This window comes from Nymphalis io, chromosome 27 (assembly GCF_905147045.1).
Source record: "Nymphalis io chromosome 27, ilAglIoxx1.1, whole genome shotgun sequence".
NCBI classification, from domain to species: Eukaryota; Metazoa; Arthropoda; class Insecta; order Lepidoptera; family Nymphalidae; genus Nymphalis; species Nymphalis io.
In genome coordinates, this window is record NC_065914.1 from 6845575 (window position 1) to 6870418 (window position 24844).

Here is a 24844-nt window from a genome sequence, read left to right on the forward strand (position 1 = left end):
ATTATTGGTTTTTAATTTAGAAAATCACTTTTCGGAAATAGGGATACGGAATAACTGTTTGATTTTATATTATGATGGATATTTTTATATTATTTCTATCGAGAATTTATTGACAAACCTAATAACTTTTATATAGTATATGTCCAATGCTGGACTAAGGCCTCCTTTCCAAGAAGGTTTGGAGCTTATTCCAACACGCTGCTCCAATGTGAGTTGGTGCAGGTTTTTTTTATATACTAGGTAGGTGGAAAAGCATATGGGCCACGTGATGTTAAGTGGTTAGCAACACCCATAGACATTGGAATTGAAAGAACTGATAACCGTCACTTATATCCCCAATGCGCCACCAACCTCGGGTACTAAGATGTTATGTCTTTAATGACACTGGCTCACTCACCCTTCAAACCGGAACACAACAATACTAAATACTACGGTTTGCGGTAGTATATCTGATTAGTGGGTGGTACCTAACCAGACAAGCTTGCACACAGCTCTACCACCAGTAAAAAATAATGTATTGAGCTCACCGTCATATATATTAGCTATTTTTCTTTATTAAGTGGAATAATTATGCTATGTCCCTTATGCCTGTAATTACACTGACTCACTCACCCTTCAAACCGGAACAAAACAATACTAAGTACTGCTGGTTTGCGGTAGAATATCTAATGAGTGGGTGGTACCTACTCAGCCAAGCTTGCACCCCTAAGCACAAGCCCTACCAGTAAGTATGTATTGACACAAATTAAGCACATGAAAGTTAAGAGCTTATTCATCTCCTCAGTATTAACTCATCAAAAATACTCAAATATTTAGGCTGTTTTATGTGGCTCATCCATAAGCAATTACGCATGTCATAAAAAAACTGGCGCCGTTTTACTTTCTTTAAAGCACACAGGATTGTAAGTTAGACTTTAGCTGGAGTATAGCCAAGTCCACTTGATAAATGTGTTATTGTATTTAACATATTAAATACTTTTTGCGTAACGCTACATTAAGTTGTATTATGTTAGGGATGATATGACGTTATAGCTAGATAACTGAGACTTAAGTTAAGATTATGTCAAACCCGAGTCCATAGAGTTTTCATGTCATGTCATCAGAGCTTAATTTGTGGTTAAATTTAATCTGTCTCGGCGATGATGAAGACATTAGGAAATGTCACATGAAATTCTGCTACGCGTTTATCAACAGATCTGCAAAGGAGAGGTGTGTTGGAATAGCAATTTTCTTCTCATAAAGAGGAGAGGAGGTCCAAAAAGAGTTGATTGAGCTGAATAACCCCTCCTATTGAAAAAAATAAGATTATTCACCGACGTTGATACGGCCCGCCTTGTATATTTTAGGTATTTTCACAGTATTATATCTTACGGCATTGGCTGTGGGGTAATGCTGCTGCAATCAATACGATATTTGTGCTGTAAAAAAAGACTATTCGCGCAATCTATAACCTAGGAGCTAAAGAATCTCTAAGACAGAAATTTAAAGAAATTAAAATATTAGCTGTTGCTTCTCAATACATATTATGTAATGTTTATGTATGTACGGAAAATATCAATGATTTTGTGTGAAAATGTGATACTCATAACATTGGTAATGTAATCTTGGAGCTCGAGACTCCATTCGGAATGCTCTTCTCAAAAAATGAATACTCACATTTTTATCACAAAATATTTATAAATAATAATAATTATGTACGTATACAATAATTTGATTTTCAATTTGACACATCTCCGACTCCGCAAAGACATTCTTCCAGCGACAAGGTATTCGATTATATAATCAAATTCGGCAAACATTCCTGACATCAGGTTTCATTCTCTTTGTAATAAGACAAAAACTTAATAAGTAAATAAGTGACATATGACATTATAAAAAAATAAAGACTAAAAGAGGTTTAATATCACTACACTCTTGTTTAAATAAAAAAAAACATATTACTTGGTAGTAGGGCTTTGTACAAGCTCGTCTGGGTAGGTACCCACTCATCAGATATTCTACTGCAATACAAAAATAATAGTACTTAGTATTGTTATGTTCCGGTTTGAAGGGGGAGCGAGCCAGTGTAACTGGCACGAGGGACATAACATCCTAGCTCCCAATGTTGGCGCATTGGTGATGTAAGAAAAAGTTAATATTGCTTATAGCGCCAATATCTATGAACGATAGTGACCATTACCATCAGGTGGATCAATTGTCAGTGCTCCAAGCAATTCTTAAAAAAAAATCTCTGCTTCAGATAGCACATAAAACACTTGGTCTGCCGCTTGGATTATTTCTGCTCGTGTCTGATTTGTCATCTCAGATAATGAGAATGAGGGAATTGAAGAAATTACATTTGCGGAGCCACTCGTGCACTATCATCTGTTTTGTACACACTGCTAGTAGTTAAAATCAATACTATACTACGGTTTTACATTCCAAGCTGCTAGCCTTTAATTCAATTTAAACCTGTTAACTTTAACGTTAATTGTAAATTTGATCTTGAATAGAAGTTAATTTTTATTACAATTTCGAATTCCAGGTTAAGATACAGTGTAACCTAATACACTATGTATGGTTTGGTCTACGTCATCTCCCAATTTATTTACATAAACAACGGCGTCGTCGTAACTTTGAAACGAGCATTTGATATTCAAAGAGCGAATTTAGGGTCTAACTTACGACATGTTACTCTGAATTCTTTAATATGTACTTTTATTAGGGCGAAGAGAAGAAATATTCAATACTAGCAAAATCAGCTTCAACAGCATGGTATTTGCTTGTGACGAGAATTCAAAATCTGATATCTTATCTTAAATATAAATTACACATATGAAATATTTACATTAGTAAGAAACAACAGTTTTGGTTTTTGGTAACTCTCAAATATTCGACCAATAAAAAGAGGCAGTTATTTTTAATTATAGACAGACACTTCAATTTCTTTATTTGTATATATTGTAAAAACTTCAGTATATAAAATTATACACATTTTCATATTATATTATTCATTTATTCATCGATTATTTATATTCAAACGTTACAATTCTTCTTTATTCGTAGAATATAAAATATTATGTTGTTTCTGCATAAAGGGAGATGTAAATCTAATCTCTAAATATTCACATTTGTCTTCTTCTTTCACATTTCAAATTAATAATGATAAAAAGAGAGAAATCGTGAATGTTGCAAAAAGCTGTATGCTTCATTAGAGGGATGTATAGAAATATTAGTAATTCCTTAAAAACAACGGCCATTGCTAATCCTTAAAAAAAATCTTAAGCGGTTTTCATAAGTGAAGCTAGTATTGTATCAATCTAAATATTTATTTCAATTATATTTTACACAAAATTTTGATTTCAATTTATATTTTATTTCTTAGCATATTACAGATGATTTCTATGTATAAAGTTTATTTTATAACGATTCATAATTAAAGTTTTTATTCATTACTCTATACAGAATCGCAAAATTTTCCAAGAATCTTCGAGCAGTTCGAAAATAAACTACCTCAGGAGAACCAAAGAAAGAAAGAATGTTCTCTTATAAGATATTTTATTCTTCTACATAAACTCCAGACTGTATTTGGCTAATGTATGTCATGAGGCAAGTAAAATCGAAGGGCTCAGCTTGTTTTTTAATAAAATGTTATAACATGATACTTTTTTAATGAAAGTATATTTTTATCCAAAAATAAAATCCCATGGGAATGAAAACTGACTTCATATTACAGAGCGTACTTTAAATAATTAATAATTTTTCGGCGCCCTTAATACTAGAATAAATTAAATTAAAAAAAAAACTTTCTTAAAAACAAGGTATTGCATCTATGTAAACACAGCTGCACTCCTATTCCCTTGGCTGTAAAGCGATCAAGCGCTTGACACACGGCTTAACGTGTTTTACGAGGCACGGGATTAAAGCGCTGCCAATTTCCCAACTCTGAAATGCTTGTGACACAAAATTAGAATTACCTGGAAGAGATCACTGTAAATGATAAAATAAATAAATAATAATAATAAATAATGCCTTTGCATTCTTTATGTACCTGTTATTTTATATAATGTTTGTAAATTGTGTACAACGAAGATAATAAATAAATAAATAAAAATTCCAATAACTAGGCCCGGCAATCAAATCTTTATCCTTATAATATGTTACAGCATAACAAACAATGAAGACTCCATTAATCGTTTGGCTAAGCAATTGTAAGCTCTATGACCCATATTGTTTACTGGTGGTAGAGCTTTGTCAAACTCGTCTGGGTAGGTACCACCCACTCATCAGATATTCTACCGCAAAACAGTTACTTACTTAGTATTGTTGTGTTCCGGTTTGAAGGGTGAGTGAGCCAGTGTAATTACAGGCACAAGGGACATAACATCTTAGTTCCCAAGGTTGGTGGCGCATGGGTGATGTAAGCGATGGTTAACATTTCTTACATTGCCAATGTCTATGGGCGTTGATGACCACTTACCATCAGGTGGTCTATATGCTCGTCCGCCTTCCTTTTCTATAAAAAAAATGTAGATGGTGGGGATGTGGAGTGGTGTGTATTTAAATACCAATATACGTTTTGGACCGACCAAATAAAACTGTTGGCGGTCCTTTACATGAGTGCACCAGGCTTACCACTAATAGGCACTTATGGCGAAGACTCGTGAGGCGAATAACATCTGCGCCATAACATAATACTTCATGGCGACCACCACCACTCTGACAAGAGTGTCACGACGAAGAAGAAGAATACGTTTATAACGATATTTATTTTAGTGTTAGGTATTGTTATTAAAGTTTTAAATAATTATGCGTGATGATACGAATCCTGGTTGAAATCCCTCAAAACTGACCATGCTGGAAGGACTGCTCATGCTTTTGCTCTCACACATGACTTGACCCAACTGGTTGATCAGCCCACCAGGATCCCAGACATTGATGGGCAAGCACCTTCTCTACTGGACCTTCTGCTGACTTCTCACCCGGTGGAATATCAGGTTGTGGTTCAGGCTCCTCTTGGCTCTTCGGATCACAGCCTTATTTCTACCAGAGTGCCACAGGCCAAGCTGCCGCCACTAGCGGTATGCAAACGTCGCGTTTGGCACTATAAGTCGGCGGATTGGGACGGTATGCGCGATTACTATGCGTCGGTCCCTTGGAAGGAACGTTGCTTCAGTGGGAATGACCCGACAGCTAGTGCCGCTGCTGTTGCTGGCGGGATCATGCTGGGAATGGAATACTACATTCCTAGCTCAGATCTCGTCAGTAGGAGTACGCGTAACCGTTGGTTCACTCGTGAATGTGCCGATGCTGTATCAGCTAAGCAGGCGGCATATCGCAAGTGGATCAACGGCTGCATTAGCGGGGCATCTAACATTGACTCACTGAAAGCAAACTATAATAAAAATTCCAAGTCCTGTAGAAAGGCATACACGAGAGCGGATGCACAGCGCATTGTACAGATTGGTCATGACCTTGTTTCGCATCCTAGGGGCTCCCGTAGCTTCTGGCGTCTGACCAAGTCTGTGCAAAACAATTTCTGCCAACCTTCGCTGCCACCGCTCAGAAATCCGGACGGATCGCTAGCTCACAGTCCACAAGAGCAAGCTGATCTCCTGGCTAAACTCTTTGCCGACAATTCCGTCATCGATGATTGTAGTGCACTGCCACCTACAATACCTGCATGTGGCCATACGATGCCTGACATTAAAATCAGGCAACGTGATGTGCGTGCGGAGCTGCAATCACTTGATGTACGGAAAGCTAGCGGTCCCGATGGAATACCAGCCATAGTGCTGAAGAAGTGCGCAGCGGAGCTGTCTCCTGTGTTAACGCGCCTGTTCCAACTTTCTCTCTCTTCGGGAAGTGTGCCGGAGGCTTGGAGAAGAGCTAATGTGCAAGCGGTTCCCAAAAAAGGGGATCGGTCTGACCCGGCAAATTATCGGCCAATTGCTATCACCTCAGTACTTTGTAAGGTGATGGAACGGATTTTAAACAACCAACTGATCCATTACCTAGAAGATCACTGTCTAATTAATGATCGTCAGTACGGGTTTCGACCAAAACGGTCCACAGGTGATCTTCTAGCGTACGTATCACACGGCATATGGTCTGCCTGCTCAGCTATGCACCTGGATTGCCAGCTTCCTACACAAGCGTAGCCTTCGTGTTTTAGTTGATGGTTGCGCTTCACAATTCTATGTAGTGAATGCTGGGGTCCCCCAGGGATCTGTGCTATCTCCCACACTCTTTCTTTTGCATATCAATGATATGCTCTCTCTTGGGAACATACATTGCTATGCAGACGATAGTACAGTGCATGGTGGATACCACGGACGCGCAGTGGCTGGGCGAGCGGAAATTGAGGAGAGGCGGAAGAATCTTGTCATTGAACTCGATAGGACGTTAGAGGTCATCGCCAAATGGGGCTCTGATAATCTTGTTGAGTTTAATGCCAAGAAAACACAGGTATGCGCTCTCACGGCGAAAAAGTCAACATTTTCCCCTCTTCCCTCCCTCTGTGGTACTCCGCTGGTGATGCAAAGCAAAATCGCCATGCTGGGGATTGACGTTCGCTGCGACCTTAGTCCAAGGGATTACATCGAGGCTGTTATAAAAACAGCTTCACGGAAACTCGGAGTTCTGAACAAGGTGCGGCGCTTTTTCACGCCACAACAACTGTGCCTGCTGTACAAAACACAGGTACGGTCTTGCGTGGAATATTGCTCGCACCTTTGGGATGGCTCCGCTAAGTACCTACTTGAGGCCTTGGACCGGTTGCAGCGACGTGCCGTACGCATTATTGGCGACGTAAAGGTCACAAACACCCTTGAACCTTTACAATTGCGTCGTGAGATAGCAGCACTGAGCGCTTTCTATCGACTGTATCACGGCGAGTGCTCTGAGGAATTATTCTCTCTAATTCCTGCTTCCCCCTTCCTTCTTAAGTCCACGCGAGCTGGTTCTCGATGTCACCGCCTAACTGTGACATCAATTCCATCGCGAACAAAGAAATTTGGCAACTCCTTTCTTTGTCGCACTTCCAAAAAATGGAATTCCTTACCAGCTCACGTATTCCCCTCCTCTTAAAACCCGGGTTCCTTCAAACGAGGCGTGAAGAGGCATCTTGCGGGCCGGCAAGGCGAAGGCGGCTAGTGCAGAACGTTTTTCCCGTCTGTACTGGCCGTCGTCGCGTTTGGACTCTACTACTACTTACCATCAGGTGGAGTAGAGTCATTTGCCCTCCCGGCGATATAAAAAAAAAAAAAAAAAAATTTCAGAATCATCCAGAAAAGTCTAGAACTCTTTTAGTATTAATTTTAATAATCTTTATATAATATTGTTGTTTATAAAAGACCTCGAGCTTAGTCAGTATCACTAATTTGTACTTTTCATCTCAGAAATTGTTAACTTTTCATTGAAGCGTAAACGACCCCTTGGGCAGTAATTAAAACTTAGATTCATATAGTATATAAAGCCTTAAGTAAACTTAAAGTTGTATTTCATTAAGTACATTTTGTTATCGTTGCTACTAACTTGTTGAAGCTGGCGCGTTGCCATTTAAATGGCTTCAATAACAGCAATACTTGCAACGCTCGGTGTTGGCATACAATTGCATGCATTTGAATTGCATTTTTCGACTATTAACAAAATGATTTGGGGAATTTTATATATTCATTACCAGGATTACAATTGTCATTAAAATATATATTAATTGTTAACAAGATTGTTCTTCTATGTATATACATAATAGGTATAAAGGTATATAGTGTTGGGTATCACGAGAGACCTATCAAATCTACTGGTCGCAGTTTTTTGATCGGGAGTTACGAAATTTCTACAGCAATGAGATTATGTTACTATCTACAATATTGCAAAAAAATTATCGAAGAAAATGTTTCATATACATATATAATAATTAAATCATCTATAATAAAAAATAACTTGAATTTGTATATAAACTTCGAAAATAGTTTTTTCAGGACCTTACATTAAAAAAATAAAAGTGATGAGAAAAATTCTTACCCCTTTCAAGGAATATTACGCGCACGGAATAGTGTAAGATTTGGCATAAAAATTAACAGTATAAATGTCACATCGCTGGGCTAAGACCTCATATTCTATTGAAGTGAATTCTTGGAGCTTGTTCCACCAAGCTCCTATAATGCGGGTATACACATACACCGCGAAGTACGAGATGAATTATAAATACAAATTAAAAACATGAAAATTCAATATACTGGCCAGGGTTTGAACCCACGTAAATCGGTTAAGATTCACGCGTTCAACACCCCTGTAACCTACCACCAATTTACTTAGGCTTGACGTTTGCCTTGAATTGATTCCGGTCAGCCGTTACCTCCACATTCAGACCTATTTCATTGATATCGCCTTACAAAGCCACAAATCTTTCATTTATTTTCAATGTAATCAAAAAAATTGAGACAAAAATATATTTGGACATTTTACGCGCAACTCATATTATAATACTGTGCATATTTATTTATCTGATATCTTGGTGAACCGCAAAACTTATTTGGATTAAGTACTTTTACAACAGGGTCCCGGAAAACGTTTAAAATTAATCCATTGCATTTATATACCAAATTTCGTCAACACAGACAGAATTACTTTTCCAATAATAATATTGGTATAAATATATAACAACAATATATATGTACAAAAATTGATCTTCCGTTTTGCCGCGCGTGATAGATATATAAATATAACAATAGATGAATTAATTTAGTTAACTTAATAAATAGGTAAATTACATAATAATGTTAAATATATATAAACTATGTATAATGGATAATATTAATAAAACACTAATTTGACTCATCCGTCATCCATATTAAAGAGTAGGAACAAGTGTAGAAATTCAGTTGCCCCTCGCTACGTGAGGAACCTAGTGATAGCCAGAGATTTGCGTATGGAGAGCCTCGATGACCACGTTCGCCACCTGAGATTCTCTATGTTTGCGCGCGCCGACGGAGCGCTATCCCAGCACCTGCGGTGTATCGCGCCATACCATCGGCGACCACCGGACCTAATAGGACTACCACGCGACCTCACTCAACATTGACTGCATCCTCGTCGCTGGCTGATGGGCGCTCTCCGGCAACCACCGACGGGCTCGACCTCGCTGAGCGACGGGCAAAGACAACGCGGCCCCACCACTCCGCTACAGACCGCCGCCGATCGCCAAGGCTTGATCGCTCTGCGGCGTGAACCCCTCTGGATCAGACACCATGGACAATAAACCTACCCAGTGACCCGTCTGTAGTTGCAGACGGCGTTGCCACCACTGCAGGGGGCCATCGCCCCGAACAGTTACCCCAAGGAGCCTTGGCCTGCGTGGACACCTCTAGAGAAGTTCAGTTGTTCCCTTGCAAGCGGCAAGTATTACTAAGGTACGATAATTGTTTTTATTGTATAATATTATTGTATGGCTGTTACATTGTTTTACTATAATGTGAGGGTAATCTGTATAATATGAAAATAGATAAATATACGAAACAATGAATTATTATTTATGCTCCTAATACAAGGTTGATTCTCATAATCTCTATGGCAATAAATACAAGCCATAATAAGAATTAAGCATTGATCTAACCTTTCATATATCACGAATATATTTGACGAGTCGGTTGGCGTGGTTGGTAGATACTTGCCTTTCACGCCGAAGGTTGTGGGTTCGATTCCCACCCAGGACAGACATTTGTGTGCATGAACATGTCTGTTTGTCCTGTGTCTGGTGTAATTATCTATATAAGTACGTATTTACAAAAGAAAAGTAGTACATATAGTATATCAGTTGTGTAGTTTCCATAGTACAAGCTCTGCTTAATTTGGGATCAGATGGCCGTGTGTGAATAATGTCCCAGGATATTATTATTATTTTTATTATTATATAAACATTATTACATAGAAAATATCTGACACTCGCGTAGGTTGTATATATAACCGACGTTATAGAAGAGGTAACGATATGATTTTAATAGTTAATATTCATATGGATTCGCTCTATCTGCTCTCTAAATTGCTTTTCCATTGTCTGCGTATAAATGCTAGGCGTAAGGAAATATTCTATGTCCCTGTAAACAAGACTAAGTAAGCTAAAAAAATATTTCTAAATATGAGTTGTAGTAAGTATTACCAGATGATTTTCGATTGTGATATATTTCATCCTATCAAAAACATAAATGTGAAATGAGAGCTAAGTATAATATTATGATATACGGCTTGGTTGTTGACTTTAACGACAAAAAAAGTGAGATGTAAATGGGTGCCAAGTTCAGTGGTCAGTCCTGAAATTTATTTATAACAACATAAATTATTATTTATTCTTACTTAGGATAATATATTGAAGCCGAAGGTCTGACTTGGCTAGTTCTCATATAATTTCTAATTGATTGATAATTTTATCCGTTATCCGTCGCATCTAAGCCTGTTCTGTGTTAGTCAATCATTGGAATTTTTTGTTAGTAATTAATTGTCAATATTGGATATTTATAAAATTTATTATGTACCGTTTGTTTCCATTAAATACAAATCAATAAATATCTAATTTGTATTAAATGATAAAATATATTTGATTTTAATAGAAGAAATTAAAATAAACTGACATTAATGTTTTATCTTATCTTTAATAATTATCGTCACATTTCAGCCAATTTACTCAGAACCGTTATGAATTGCACAACAAAATCTTTGTCATGAGTCACTCTGTCCATTGGGGAAAACCGTATGAAAATTCGTTCAATAGATTTTTAATTTATCGCGTACAAACAGACAGATGTGGTGGTGTGACATTGTTTTCAAAAATGTAGTGAAATATCTACAAATTAGATTAGAATTTTACTAAATTCTACGTTAGAAATATATAATCATAAGCCTAGTTATAATTATAAGCCATATAACAAATAAAAGATCATTTTATTCGTGTTTGTTTTTATTACTTTATATTATATAATCGCTTTGTACAGCATGTACGAATGGAACACAATCCTAAGAGGGGAAATGGGTACAAGTATAAATCGAGAATGATATATAAGCGTGAAGTTTAGCTTTGTGTTTCAACCAAGGATGAACATCAGTTAACGTTGAATAACAATATTTATATTGCAATTACGCGTGAGCTTTATGTGTTTTTGGAAATTATTTATTATGCAAAGTAACCATAACTTAATCAAATTAAAAATAATATTAGATCAAGTATTTTAGTCAATGTTTTAAAATAGAATTCATATGTAATAAAGTATATAGGTACTTTATAAACAAAGTGTCTCAAATGAAGCTTATATTTGCTTGGCTTGTTGCGTAAACGGAACTAATCTGCGGAGGTTATGTTAAAAGCTACAGAACAGTTATAAGTATGTACAAAATCCCTGGCTGAAAAGGCTTCAACTTTCAGTCCTTTAAAATGACCCGACGATTAATGTTGCCAGTTTGAAATTTTCCGAGTAATAGGGAAAGCTTCAATGCTCGTCCCCGGACTAGTTAAGTCGGGAAGAAGCCTACTATATTGATGAGTTGAGTTGATACCTGTCATATATTGCTGAACAATTTGTGTGTGCGTTTATAAGCTTATATGGATAAATAATACTTACAGTGATTGCGAAAGATACTTGGACAGCCCGAGCTGGGAGATCTTGGCGCCTTTGAAACCTTCGTTAACAATATTGGTCACGGTCAAAAAATTCTTCGTCATCGTCGATTCTTGCGACACTAAGTCCAAAAACCACAATTTTTTAACACAGATAACAAGTAAAGACAACACTAAAATCAAAATGACACTTACTTTTCCAAATGGAAACACATTCGATTTTTGAATATGGCAACAATTAACGCGCGAACATGTTTTTTTTATAATTCTCTCGTCGATTTACTTTATCACAGTGCGATCGTTGTTTACAAATATTTTAACGTTAAATAAAGTTCTTTTTTAAACGGTAACAGTTCGTTTTCTTAATCTGAAAAGATATTAATATTTGTTATTATTTTTATTCTGTATGAATAATATTATAATTCAAGAGTGCTTGAAAATACTCGTTACGTAAATGTTATTAACTCTAGCGATCCTAATTTCAAACGTCAAATAATATTTTATTAAAAAATAAAATTATATCTTTGGGTAAGCGTAATTATATATTTAAAAAAAAACTTTAATAATATAACAACGTGATATTAAGCAGAATCAAAAAAAAATTCAAGTATTTTTATATTATTAATTGTTAAGTTAGTTTTTGTTAAAAATTTACTTTTACCTTTACTTATGAACTCTTTTGTTTTTTTTTTAATGCTGGAAAAACGCCTTACGCATTTCCCCCACGGGAACAGTTGGGAATGTAATGGGGGTATGTGGGGCTCGTCGGTACCCACTAAAAAACCAGCGGTACCCTTTTCGTCTTAACGTGGAGCGCCACGGGATCGCTTTCGCATGCTACCGTGACGCTTTGACGAACCTTTTTTTTTTCAAGCAGTGGAAACCTTCAGAAAGGTACCCAACTCCCATGGGGGGGAACTGGGTTATGTGGGATTCTTACCCACTAAAACCACTGGATGCTCTGACGAACCTAACCTAACCCAACCCACTAAGAATGTGGATTCTACCGATAAGAACCAGCGAGAAACTCAGTAGACACTCTTTTAAAAAAAATACAAATTTGTATAAATTACATGAACTTACACGAGATCCAGCAATTCAGATATATTCAAATATATATATATATATATATATATATTTATTTATATATATATATTTACTGGTGGTAGGGCTTTGTGCAAGCTCGTCTGGGTAGGTACCACCCACTCATCAGATATTCTACCGCAAAACAGCAATACTTGATATTGTTGTGTTCCGGTTTGAAGGGTGAGTGAGCCAGTGTAATTACAGGCACAAGGGACATAAAATCTTAGTTCCCAAGGTTGGTGGCGCATTGGCTATAAGCGATGGTTGACATTTCTTACAATGCTAAGGGCGTTTGGTGACCACTTACCATCAGGTGGCCCATATGCTCATCCACCTTCCTATTCTATAAAAAAAAGAACTTATGTTTTATTTATACTAATGTATTAAGTGAATATTATACTTTAAGATGACACATTTGTGACGTAATTGTAAATAATTTTTCTTGTCCGTCTATCGTTTTAAGATGAAAACTTCATTGTATCGTATAACATATGAAAAATTCTCTTTCTATTTAGAATTTTCATGGCTCGATTTATTCGGAGTTATCCGCGAGCTTGTTGAAATTGATCGCTATAGAGACGGCATCGTATTTTATGTGTGCATAAAATATTGTCTTCCGATTCACATTTATACAGGTGATAGGGCTTTGCACATGCCTGTGTATCCACACAGCTCGTTTAACAACAAACAACAACGCTTTGTATAGCTGTGTTTCGGTTTGTTGTGTGAGCCTGTTTATTTAAATTTTACTTTACATACCAGAATAGATACGAAAAATGACAAAAGATAACTTAGGAAAATAGATTTAAGATAGATAAATTTATGAAATGATTTAAGATAGATAAATTTATGAAAGATAATTTTTTTTATTCGAACTCGCAACTCTCGCTTAATGTTCACGTGTATGTGTGTTTAGTAATAATATATATGTATATGTATAGTGTGCATGTATTTGTATATTTATTATATTAATAATAGGGTACGTACTTTAAACAGCTATCTTAAAATATTTCCTTTCCCCTCTGGTCGTTATATCGTTTATCTTTGTGTGAAGTTTTCACCAAACTATAAGAACCCTTTTAAGATAAAATGTATCGTATTTTTACCCAAAGCTAAAGCTAACTTTTTAAATATAATAATGTTTTACTGGTAAAGTGGTCTTGGCAGACTTATCTGTGGCAGGGTAAACTCTGGTTCCCTTGGCGATATACTTGGTGACCAGAGTAATTATGTAAACACGGAATCACAGTTCAGTATCACAGTAACAACCTGTGAATGTCCCACTGCTGGGCTAAGGCCTCCTTTCCTTTTTTGAGGAGAAGGTTTGGAGGTTATTCCAGCACGCTGCTCCAATACGGGTTGGTGGAGTACACATGTGGCAAAATTTCAATGAAATTTGACACATGCAGGTTTCCTCACGATGTTTACCTTCACCCGTCAAGCATGAGAAGAATTATAAACACAAATTAAGCACATGAAAATTCAGTGGTGGTCACCCGGTTTTGAACACACGATCATCGGTTATGATTCACGCGTTCTAACCATTGGGCCATGTCGGCTCGATAACGAAAAACGGAATACATTAAAATAATCAATATGCCATAGTTAATAGTGTTCTTACTATATAAAAAATAATAAGCGCTCTTTAAAAGTGGTTGACTTGAAACATTTTGGTGTAAATTTGTAAAAAGCTTCTAAAAGCTCAACGATGTACTGCTAAGCGATGTGAAAGGTTACAGATTCGTTTAAGTTTCACGGAGTTATAGTCATTTCTACTTCTAACTCTCAACTTCCATGCTTAGTTAGAGTGGTAAATAGTAAAGTCTATGTATCCCGCTGGTGGGCTTAAGCCTCTTCTAGTTTTGAAGATAATTTGTGTAGGGTTCTTCACTTGTTGTTACCGCCGATATGAATTATAAACACAAATTAGGCTTATTATAATTCAGTGGCTATTGCTCGAGAATGAACCCGCGATTCTCGATTTATATTTACATTTAATTACCACAAGACGGTCACGGCTTATCATCGGAATATCCTTTTATATTTAAAATAAAAACATTTAACTTAAAACAAATATTAGAGTTTGACTATGAGGCGTGTGTTCTTACAATAAATATCAGATAAAACCTTAAAACATCATCCGGTTCTGTCGCTAACGAGGCTTTCGTTGCATAATTTAATTCCGCATTTAAAAAAAATTATAAATCCGCCTTTTTAAAATTAAAAACTGGCAGTTTTATAGCGATCGTAAATTGTTTTTAACCTAAAGCATCGTAACTTTTCGTGTTTATCAGCTAGCTTGTATGACTGTTTTGGATTAGCGGTGCTATTTTGTGGAACTCATTTCGTACCTCACTCGTGAAATGTTGAAAACTTGCGGTGATACGCTTCTTTGATGTGTGGGTCGTTTAGATGATATAAATATTATCGTAAAATTCATTTTCAGACATTTAAGCGTATTTTGCAGTCAATGGGCACACGATGGTAAGTCACCACCGCCCATTACCATTGGCACAGTAAGCAGTAACGTCTGTCTGTATGTCTGTCTGAACGTGAAAACTCAGAAATTACCGAAGAAAGTTTTATACGTATCTATATGTATAAAAATAAGTTTTTTTTTTCTATATTATAGGTACGGACGAGCATATGGGCCACCTGATGGTAAGTGGTGTTGGCCACCAAACTTAGATACTAAGATGTTATGTCCCTTGTGTCTGTAATTACACTGGCTCACTCACCCTTCAAACCGAAAAACGACAGCACTAAGTACTGCTGTTTGGCGGTAGAATATCTGATGAGTGGGTGGTATCTATCCAGATGAGCTTGCACAAAGCCCTACCACCAGTAAATATTACTCTGTAAATTTATTAATTTTTCCTTTGCTCGTCTATAAGCGTTGGTTCTTGTTCTTCCTAAGTATGATTGGTAGTCAACGCTATTAGCAATAAGCCAGTCTGTTGTACATTATATACTTTGTTCAGCAATAAATTATTAAAGAATAAGTAATCAACGACGTCCATTTGGCATGCCAATTGTTTGTCTCCTGGACTTGGCTAGTCTTCGTTTACAATGGTGGCCTTGACCGAAATCGTTCAGGACTTGCTACTAAAAAATCTTCCACATTAAATTGTAAATAAAAATAAACAGTATTTATATACAAAATATTTTAATTTATTTTTCGTTATTAAAAAAATTATTAGTCTGCTTATGAACATCGAGTGAGTTTGATGTCACATTTTTTTTACAAACTTAATTTCCTATCCGTTTTTATTTTTTTATTAATATTATTTGGATTCTTTAAAAGTCAGATTTTTTTCCGTATTAGTATACATTATATACAGTGTGTTTGAAATAGATATTTCTTTATTATATAAATTTAAAACATTAAGCTCTTTCAACGTCACTACACGTAACAGAAGTTCAACTCCGCATACAAACTTTTCTCTCGAACGTCAAACATAGAATATTTATCCTCGAATTTGACCGTGAAACATTGCTCTCAATATGTCAAAAGAACTTTCATCAAAATGATAATCTATTTTCTAAAAATATTTTATATATAAATAGCGTTTAGACTATACTTTTACTGGTGGTAGAGCTTTGTGCAAGCTCGCAAGCAAGTTGGTTACCACTTACCATCAGGTGACCCATATTCTACTCCGCCTTTTTTTTTTTTATATTCGCCGGGAGGGCAAATGACTCTACTCCACCTGATGGTAAGTGGTAGTAGAGTCCAAACGCGACGACGGCCAGTACAGACGGGAAAAACGTTCTACACTAGCCGCCTTCGCCTTGCCGGCCCGCAAGATGCCTCTTCACGCCTCGTTTGAAGGAACCCGGGTTGTAAGAGGAGGGGAACACGAGAGCTGGTAAGGAATTTCAATTTTTCGAAGTGCGACAAAGAAAGGAGTTGCCAAATTTCTGTGTTCGCGATGGAATTGATGTCACAGTTAGGCGGTGACATCGAGAACCAGCTCGCGTGGACTTAAGAAGGAAGGGGAAGCAGGAATTAGAGAGAATAATTCCTCAGAGCACTCGCCGTGATACAGTCGATAGAAAGCGCTCAGTGCTGCTATCTCACGACGCAATTGTAAAGGTTCAAGGGTGTTTGTGACCTTTACGTCGCCAATAATGCGTACGGCACGTCACTGCAACCGGTCCAAGGCCTCCAGTAGGTACTTAGCGGAGCCATCCCAAAGGTGCGAGCAATATTCCACGCAAGACTGTGTTTTGTACAGCAGGCACAGTTGTTGTGGCGTGAAAAAACGCCGCACCTTGTTCAGAACTCCGAGTTTCCGTGAAGCTGTTTTTATAATAGCCTCGATGGACGATGGAATGTCGCAGCGAACGTCAATCCCCAGCATGGCGATTTTGCTTTGTATCACCAGCGGAGTACCACAGAGGGAAGGAGGAGGGGAAAATGCTGACTTTTTCGCCGTGAGAGCCCCATTTGGCGATGAGCTCTAATGTCCTATCGAGTTCAATGACAAGATCCTTCCGCCTCTCCTCAATTTCCGCTCGCCCAGCCACTGCGCGTCCGTGGTATCCACCATGCACTGTACTATCGTCTTCATAGCAATGTATGTTCCCAAGAGAGAGCATATCATTGATATGCAAAAGAAAGAGTGTGGGAGATAGCACAGATCCCTGGGGGACCCCAGCACTACTACATAGAATTGTGAAGCGCAACCATCAACTAAAACACGAAGGCTACGCTTGTGTAGGAAGCTGGCAATCCAGGTGCATAGCTGAGTAGGCAGACCATATGCCGGCAGCTTGGAGAGAAGACTTCTGTGCCAGACCCTGTCGAAAGCCCTGGAGATATCGAGGCTGACAGCCAACGATTCTCCATGCTTGTCGATAGCTTCACCCCAGAGGTGCGTTACGTACGCTAGAAGATCACCTGTGGACCGTTTTGGTCGAAACCCGTACTGACGATCATTAATTAGACAGTGATCTTCTAGGTAATGGATTCCTATTCTATAAAAAAAATACCTAAATATGTAACAGTGGAAATCGTTTCTTTGTCAAAATTTTCTTGTCTATAGAATAAGTTAAAATTGATTTTATTTCTGTGTGTGTTTTGTGTAGTATCCGCCCACTTAACCCACTTGTGAGTATAGGTAAGTGGTACCCTGACAATGTGTTCGGGAAAATTCATGGTGATCGGTTAATTAGTTAACACGTGAACGCCAACAGACAAACTCAGTTTCACATTTATAATATTAATTAGGATAATTAGTTTTGTTTTTGGAGGGATAGTATAATAACCTAGCTAATTGTTCCTACTTCGCACGGGTGGATAAGAAGAAAAATATATTTTGGATAGATAGATTTACGTAAAATCCGTTCTTAGTGAGCGTGTACGTCGGGGTGGGAGGGCGTTTAGTCGAAATTTGTCACGAATACTCCTTATATTTGTGACAAATTTCGACTAAATCGAGCGGATAGTTTTAAAGATCTCGTGATATTTCGCTTATATATATTATAGTGAGCTTATACTTGAAATGACATATCAGACTACAAAGCTAATGTCGAAACCATTCAATATAGAGTAGAACCGGCGTGAGAAATTCAGCGGGATTATTTTATTTGAAATATAACAATTATCGGTGTCAGGAATAACAAAGTTATTTTTGAAATAGTGAAATAGTTTAATATTAAAAAATTAATGAAAATTCATTAATTTTTTAATATCCTTTAACACAGATGAGTTTCTTAGCGATTCTAATAAATAATTAAATTTATATATTGAAAAGTGATTGTCAATATTTTGATTTCTTTGTATTTATTTCTTAATTTAAAAGACGAGACTAAATTTTGCGAGCAAAGCTCGCCTGCAACACAAAGTATTAATATAAGATGCATTACTTCAAAGCAGAATGCCCTAGGACGTTATGCTTATATTTTTTTACTATCAACAAAAAATAGACAAAGAAAAACAGTTCAGAACCATTTTTTCATCTGTTTGTAAAATATGTTCTCTGTTCAAAAATATAATTTGAAAATAGAACGTTATTTCGGGTCACGTCAGCGTTTAGGGTATGACATGCGTTTCGACCCTTTGTATGAAGATAGAACACTGTATATATTAATGATGTGACTTAGAGTTGATTGAAGTTATTATAGTCGAATTTCGATCACTACGCGAACGTACACACTAGATTTAAATATAGAACTAAGGATAAGTGAGGTTTATCTCGTAATAATTAAATTCCCATCAAAAACATAAATGTGAAATGAGAGCTAAGTTCAATATTATAATATATGCCTTGGGTGTTGACTTCAACGACATAAGAAGTGAGATCTGAATGGGTGCCGAGTTCAATGGTCAGTCCTGAAATTTATTTATAACAACATAAAGAAATGAGTTATGATCTATAGGTCAGTCAGTGATAAAAACGACGATTTTTGGACGTTAATATCTGAATAACCGTTTGAGATTTGTTTATGAAATTTGGAGCACATACGTATCTCGCAAGTCTCAATAGAAGCCGAGATGAGATTTCATATGCTTAATTTATAATTATAATTCATCTCGTGCTTTACGGTGAAATAAAACATCGTGAGGAAACCTGCATGTATCTAATTTCTTCAGGATGTTTTCCTTCACCGTCAAGCACGAGATGAATTATAAATACAAATTAAGCAAATGAAAATTCAGTGGTGCTTGCCCGGGTTTGAACCAACGATCTTCGGTTAAGATTCACGCGGCCATTAAGACCACTAGGCCATCTCGTTTTTTTTTTAAATTGACATGTTTATGTGAAACAGTTTTTGAGTTATGAGGGGGTCAAAAGTGGCTCCAAATGGTTCGTGTAATATTACACACGGTGTTGCTCGCCAGTTCTGTTAGCTTGAATTTAGCTTGACACGCTACCGCGCATCTACCTGGCGTGTCATATATTGACATAAATTGATAATGATATGTATAGTTCTATATATATATATATATTACCAACCAGCTTTTTGCTTAATGGATATATTAATAAAATTACGGCGTTAGTTCAATTGCGACCCATGACTTTTAATTGCATTATTTAAGGACGTATATCCACTTAATAGAACGCATAATTGGAAATTAACTTGGAGTTGAAAGAATGCCGGTGTAACTTGACACATGGGACATAACATTTTAGTTTCAGAAATTGGTGGCGCATGGCGATTTAAGGGATGATTGGTATTAAAATCAAAATCAATATAGAATCGTATCTTACTTATCGATTGTCATAAGTCTACGACCGTATTGAATAATTCGTCGAGATCTATAAACGGTGGTGACCACCTATCAGAGAGACCATTTGCTCGTTCACGTACCTACCTACATAAATAGCCAAAACTGTTTTATTTTTTTATTCCAACTTAATAATCTTGACGCGATTATGGACAGTCTGGCCGAATATTATCTAGATCGTCTATGGAATTCAGAATTCCAAAGACAAGTAACTGGCACGCATTAGTTATTTATATTGCATATAAATACCATACTTCAATCAATTCTTAATATTTACGTAGATTGTGATGCTGCGTGGTAATAAGCATGGAGACACATTAAAATAGCATTAAAACAAATTAAAGATACAACAAAGGCACTGACATTTGGGGACACAAATAGGTAAAAACCTTTGTTTGTTCTTCAGGAATGTTCCAGGCTCTTCAAACTTAGTGGATAAGAATCCCTCATAAAGTTCCCCTTCCAAGGGAATAGTTTTTTTTTATATAGAATAGGTAGGCGGACGAGCAAATGGGCCACCTGATGGTAAGTGGTCACCAACGCCCAAATACGCCTAATGTAAGAAATGTTAATATCGCTTACATCGCCAATGCCTTGGGAACTATGATGTTATATCCCTTGTGCCTTTAATTACACTGTCTCATTCACCCTTCAAACCGGAACACAACAATACTAAGTATTGATAAGTTGTAATGCTAAAAGCTTTTAAAAAGTCCTCGACGGTTAATATTAATATGTATCCGAGTGTAAAATATGAACCTATAATAATATTATAAATGCGAAAGTGACTCCGTCTGCTTGTTCATTAGGCTTTCGCGGTTAAGTCACTGAACCGATTTGGATGTAATTTTGTGTTAAGTAAGCTTGAATCCCAAGGAATATTAAGGAAGGATATTTGTTATACTGAACACAAACTGCGGACGAATACAGGCTATATTTATACATACTTTTTATAATTCTAAATTATAATAATCATTTAATACATTAAAGTAATAAATATAAATAGCAAATAAAAATATCTAGTGCACATATAATGACCGCGGGGATAACATAGCAGAAAGTTATATATACCTTATATATATATATATATATATATATATAAGAATAAATGGCTGACATATCAACATAAAGCCCAAACTACTTGATCTGACACTATGTATATTTGCATACGGGTTTACAAAGTAGGTAAGAAGGAAGGATTTTTATAAATTAACTCCGAAGTGATAAAGGGGATGAAATTTGTATGAAAATCCTTCATTGAAGAAAGCGCTAACGAAATTGATATTTAGCTATTTATAACGCGAGCGAATTATTATTATTAAACAGGCAAGGCCATACGTTTGCCGGGTTTCGCTGATAATTAATAAACTCATTAAAATACACGAAAATAATATAATATAATAATTAATCCACGCTTTATTTATAAAAGGAAAATAAAATTACTGAAACCAAGAAAATGTGTTATTTCATCTTATAAAGGACGCACCTGAAACCTCATTTTGTAGGAACAAATCCTACTATTCAGAGAAATAGAGTCTTTCTCCTGATATTACCGGAATACCCTAATTCTCTCGTGAACCTATTCATAAAACGAAATAAGGTTACATATGTCTATAACCTTGTATTATATATATATTAAGATTCATTTGAATTACGTTTTTTTAAATATAATATTCACTTTAAAATATAAATTTTTTTAATGGTAGGTGGACGAAAGCAAATGGGCTACCTGACGTTAAGTGGTCATCGACACTGACGCTAGACACTGACAATGTAAAAAATATTAACCACTTCTTACATTGCAATGTGCCAGAAATCTTGGGAACAAAGATATTACGTCCCTTGGACGAGCATATGGGCCACCTGATGGTAAGTAGTCACCAACGCCCATTGACATTGGCACTGTAAAAAATGTTAACCATCGCTTACATCGCCAATGCGCCACCAAACTTGGGAACTATGTCCCTTGTGCCTGTAGTTACACTGGTTTACACCTACAAACCGGAACGCAATAAAACTTTGTATTGCTGTTTAGCGGTAGAATATCTGATAAGTGGGTGATACATACCCAGAACGGCTTGCACAAAGCCCTACCATCCAGAACACATACCTTAATTATCTGTCATCATGGTTTTAGCAAATTAAAGCTCAAGTTGGTTGCACAGATTTGAATCTATATATTGATATCATGAATATCTATTATTTTATCTACTAGGCTATAGATGCTTTGGTGAAAAAGTATTATTATTTGTCTATTAATTTCCTTCTGTCCACGTGTTTATTTTTTAGTTTAATTATTAAAATCTAATTATTGTTACTAAGTACAATAAATTTTAATTTTATTTTATTTTGATATTGTAATTTTATTTTTGATATGTTTGCTCTATAAGGATGTATTTATATATTGTTATCATATGTTATTTATTAACGATTAGAAAATTTAACTAATGTTATATTTAAGTTACTCAGTTCATATAAAAATAATACGCATACTGTAATTATCTGTAATTAAAAGTACAATTTATCTTGTTTAGCCCACATTATGTGTTATTCTGTTGTATTGTTGTTGGTAGTTAGATTGGGATAAATAAATAAATAAATAAAAACATTTAGAAATACAGTCAATTGTTTTTACCATTATATCATTTAAAAATAGATTGTTCTGAATCGCAATATACTTTGTTTCGAATAATGCTATATAAGGTCTTGACATAACATTAAATAAGATATAAAACAATAAAAATAAGTCATTAAATTATTACAGAAAAAGATTGATGCTACTGCCGACTTAAAAGATTCTGGCGAGAGCAACCGGCAAGAAATTTGGCATTAACTCTTTCTTAAGGAAAATACTGATCATAATTAATTTATCGAAATAGTTCGAGATAACAAGTTAATGGTTCTCTATAAAATTATTATGTACATTTTTACGAACATAAAACATTATTCAATTACATATATGATAGTTAAATTTTGTGCCTTCTTCTTTTGAATGACGAATCAATGATGACAGAAAGAGACACATCAATGATAAGCGTTGAGAAGTAAGATCATATATAATTAAAAAATAATATATTATAATTATATAAATAAGTGTATATGCTTAAATATTTAAAGTTATCATAATTCATTTAAAAGAATAACTAATAAGTTTTTACAGTTGTCAATAGAACTTACATTCTGAATCATTAGTACTTCACGTGTAATCATTTGAAATTATTATGCTAATGTACACGTAAGTCTTCTTTTAAAATTCAATTCAAATTCAATTATTTTTAACTCTCCCTCTCCCTAACACTTTAAAAAATACAATATTTTGATATCAGGCAAATAACTAAACAAGGATACGGTATTTTTGATTATTACAAATTTCAAAATAGAAAATAATTAGATTGACAGAAATGGAATCGTGTTGATAAACGGAATATATAATAAATAGATCATAAAATATAAATATTAAATTATTTATACATAAAAAGCATTATAGAATTGTTTATAAGCGAAACGAAGGCTAATATTTTTTAAATATTAAAAATAATATAATTTAAAATTAATTTTGGTTCAGATACCTAAAATAAACACGACAATATTTATAAGCGAAGATTTTTCGTTATATATTTTTAAACACGGTCCAAAGAAGGATGTACTCCCATTGTTTACTTTCAAGCACTCTTGTTATATCATAAAATATATATAATATATAATCGACTTTTCAATTGAACATTTATGTATATATTTAATATATATATAAAAATAATATATATATATATATACCAACCTGTTACGTAACTAACACTAATAACTGAAATAAATTGATAACAATCGTAAAATATCACTAATTTTTTTATCACTTTTCACTATTGCTTTATTTTATTGAAGGATGAATATCGCGAAATTAGAGAGAGATGGATAGATTTAGAAGGAGAGGCATATAGACGTGCGCTCTGAACGCTTTTAAGGACAATACTGGCTACGCCGTTACGGTTTTCGTAGCGTATCTGCGCGTGTCTACGTAACGTAGCGTTCTGCTGCTAGTGATAGTCTCTTCGCATTAAAGTTTGTAAAGCGGATACGAATTTGTGGACTAAATTAAATATTCAAATTTAATAAATAATAGTACATATTTTTTTATAAAGCAATACATTACATTCCGTTAAATATAATTAAATTATCTATGTATGTTATGATAATGTATATTACTTTTGCAGTGAATAAATTTAATTTAATTTTCAAGTGATATTACTCAAATGCGTATGACATATTATAAGTGCATAAGTGTGACTCATTTTTTTTCTTCTATGCGTAAATATTTGTATTAAATTTAGTGAAATCTGGTCGGTTTTGCAATAAAAGAAGGTAAAAACGAATGCATGAACTATGCGTTTGACATTGGCAGTATGAACGTATACTGTTATATTTTATTAAATATAATTTATTTATAACACATATTTACATATATTTTAGTTGTCTACACTTCTTCTCCGTATAAACTTTAACCATACCAAATCTCACAACCATCCACATTACGTGTCTGTATATTTTATTATATATTGTGCATTATTTACATGCATAAATCAACCCTTTTCTACTTTTTTACTGCTTGCAGGGCTTAGTTCAAGCTCATCTGAGTAGGTACCGCCCACTTATGAGATATTCTACCGCAAAACAGCAGTACTTGGTATTGTTGTGTTCCGGTTTGAAGGATGAGTGAGTCAGTGTAATTACAGGCACAAGGGACAAACATCTTAGTTTCCATGGTTGGTGGCGCATTGGCGATGTAAGCGATGGTTAACATTTCTTACAATGCCAATGTCTATGGACGTTGGTGACCACTTACCATCAGGTGGCCATATGCTCGTCCGTCTACCTATACTATAAAAAATAATAATCTTAACCGATGATCGTGGTTTCAAACCCGGGCAAGCACCACTGAATTT

The 24844-nt window shown here is 35.4% G+C and overlaps 1 protein-coding gene and 1 long non-coding RNA gene across 2 annotated transcripts in view; both read right to left on the reverse strand.

The window, feature by feature from the left end:
- Positions 1 to 24844, reverse strand: part of LOC126778880 (synaptotagmin-7) — a 336569-nt gene that overhangs the window by 262113 nt on the left and 49612 nt on the right. The window lies entirely within an intron of this gene.
- On the reverse strand, positions 11592 to 23829 carry LOC126778954 (uncharacterized). Its single transcript, XR_007670258.1, has 3 exons — positions 23686 to 23829; positions 11783 to 11954; positions 11592 to 11709 (listed from the first exon to the last, which is right to left on the reverse strand). It is a non-coding gene; the product is annotated as an uncharacterized LOC126778954 (long non-coding RNA).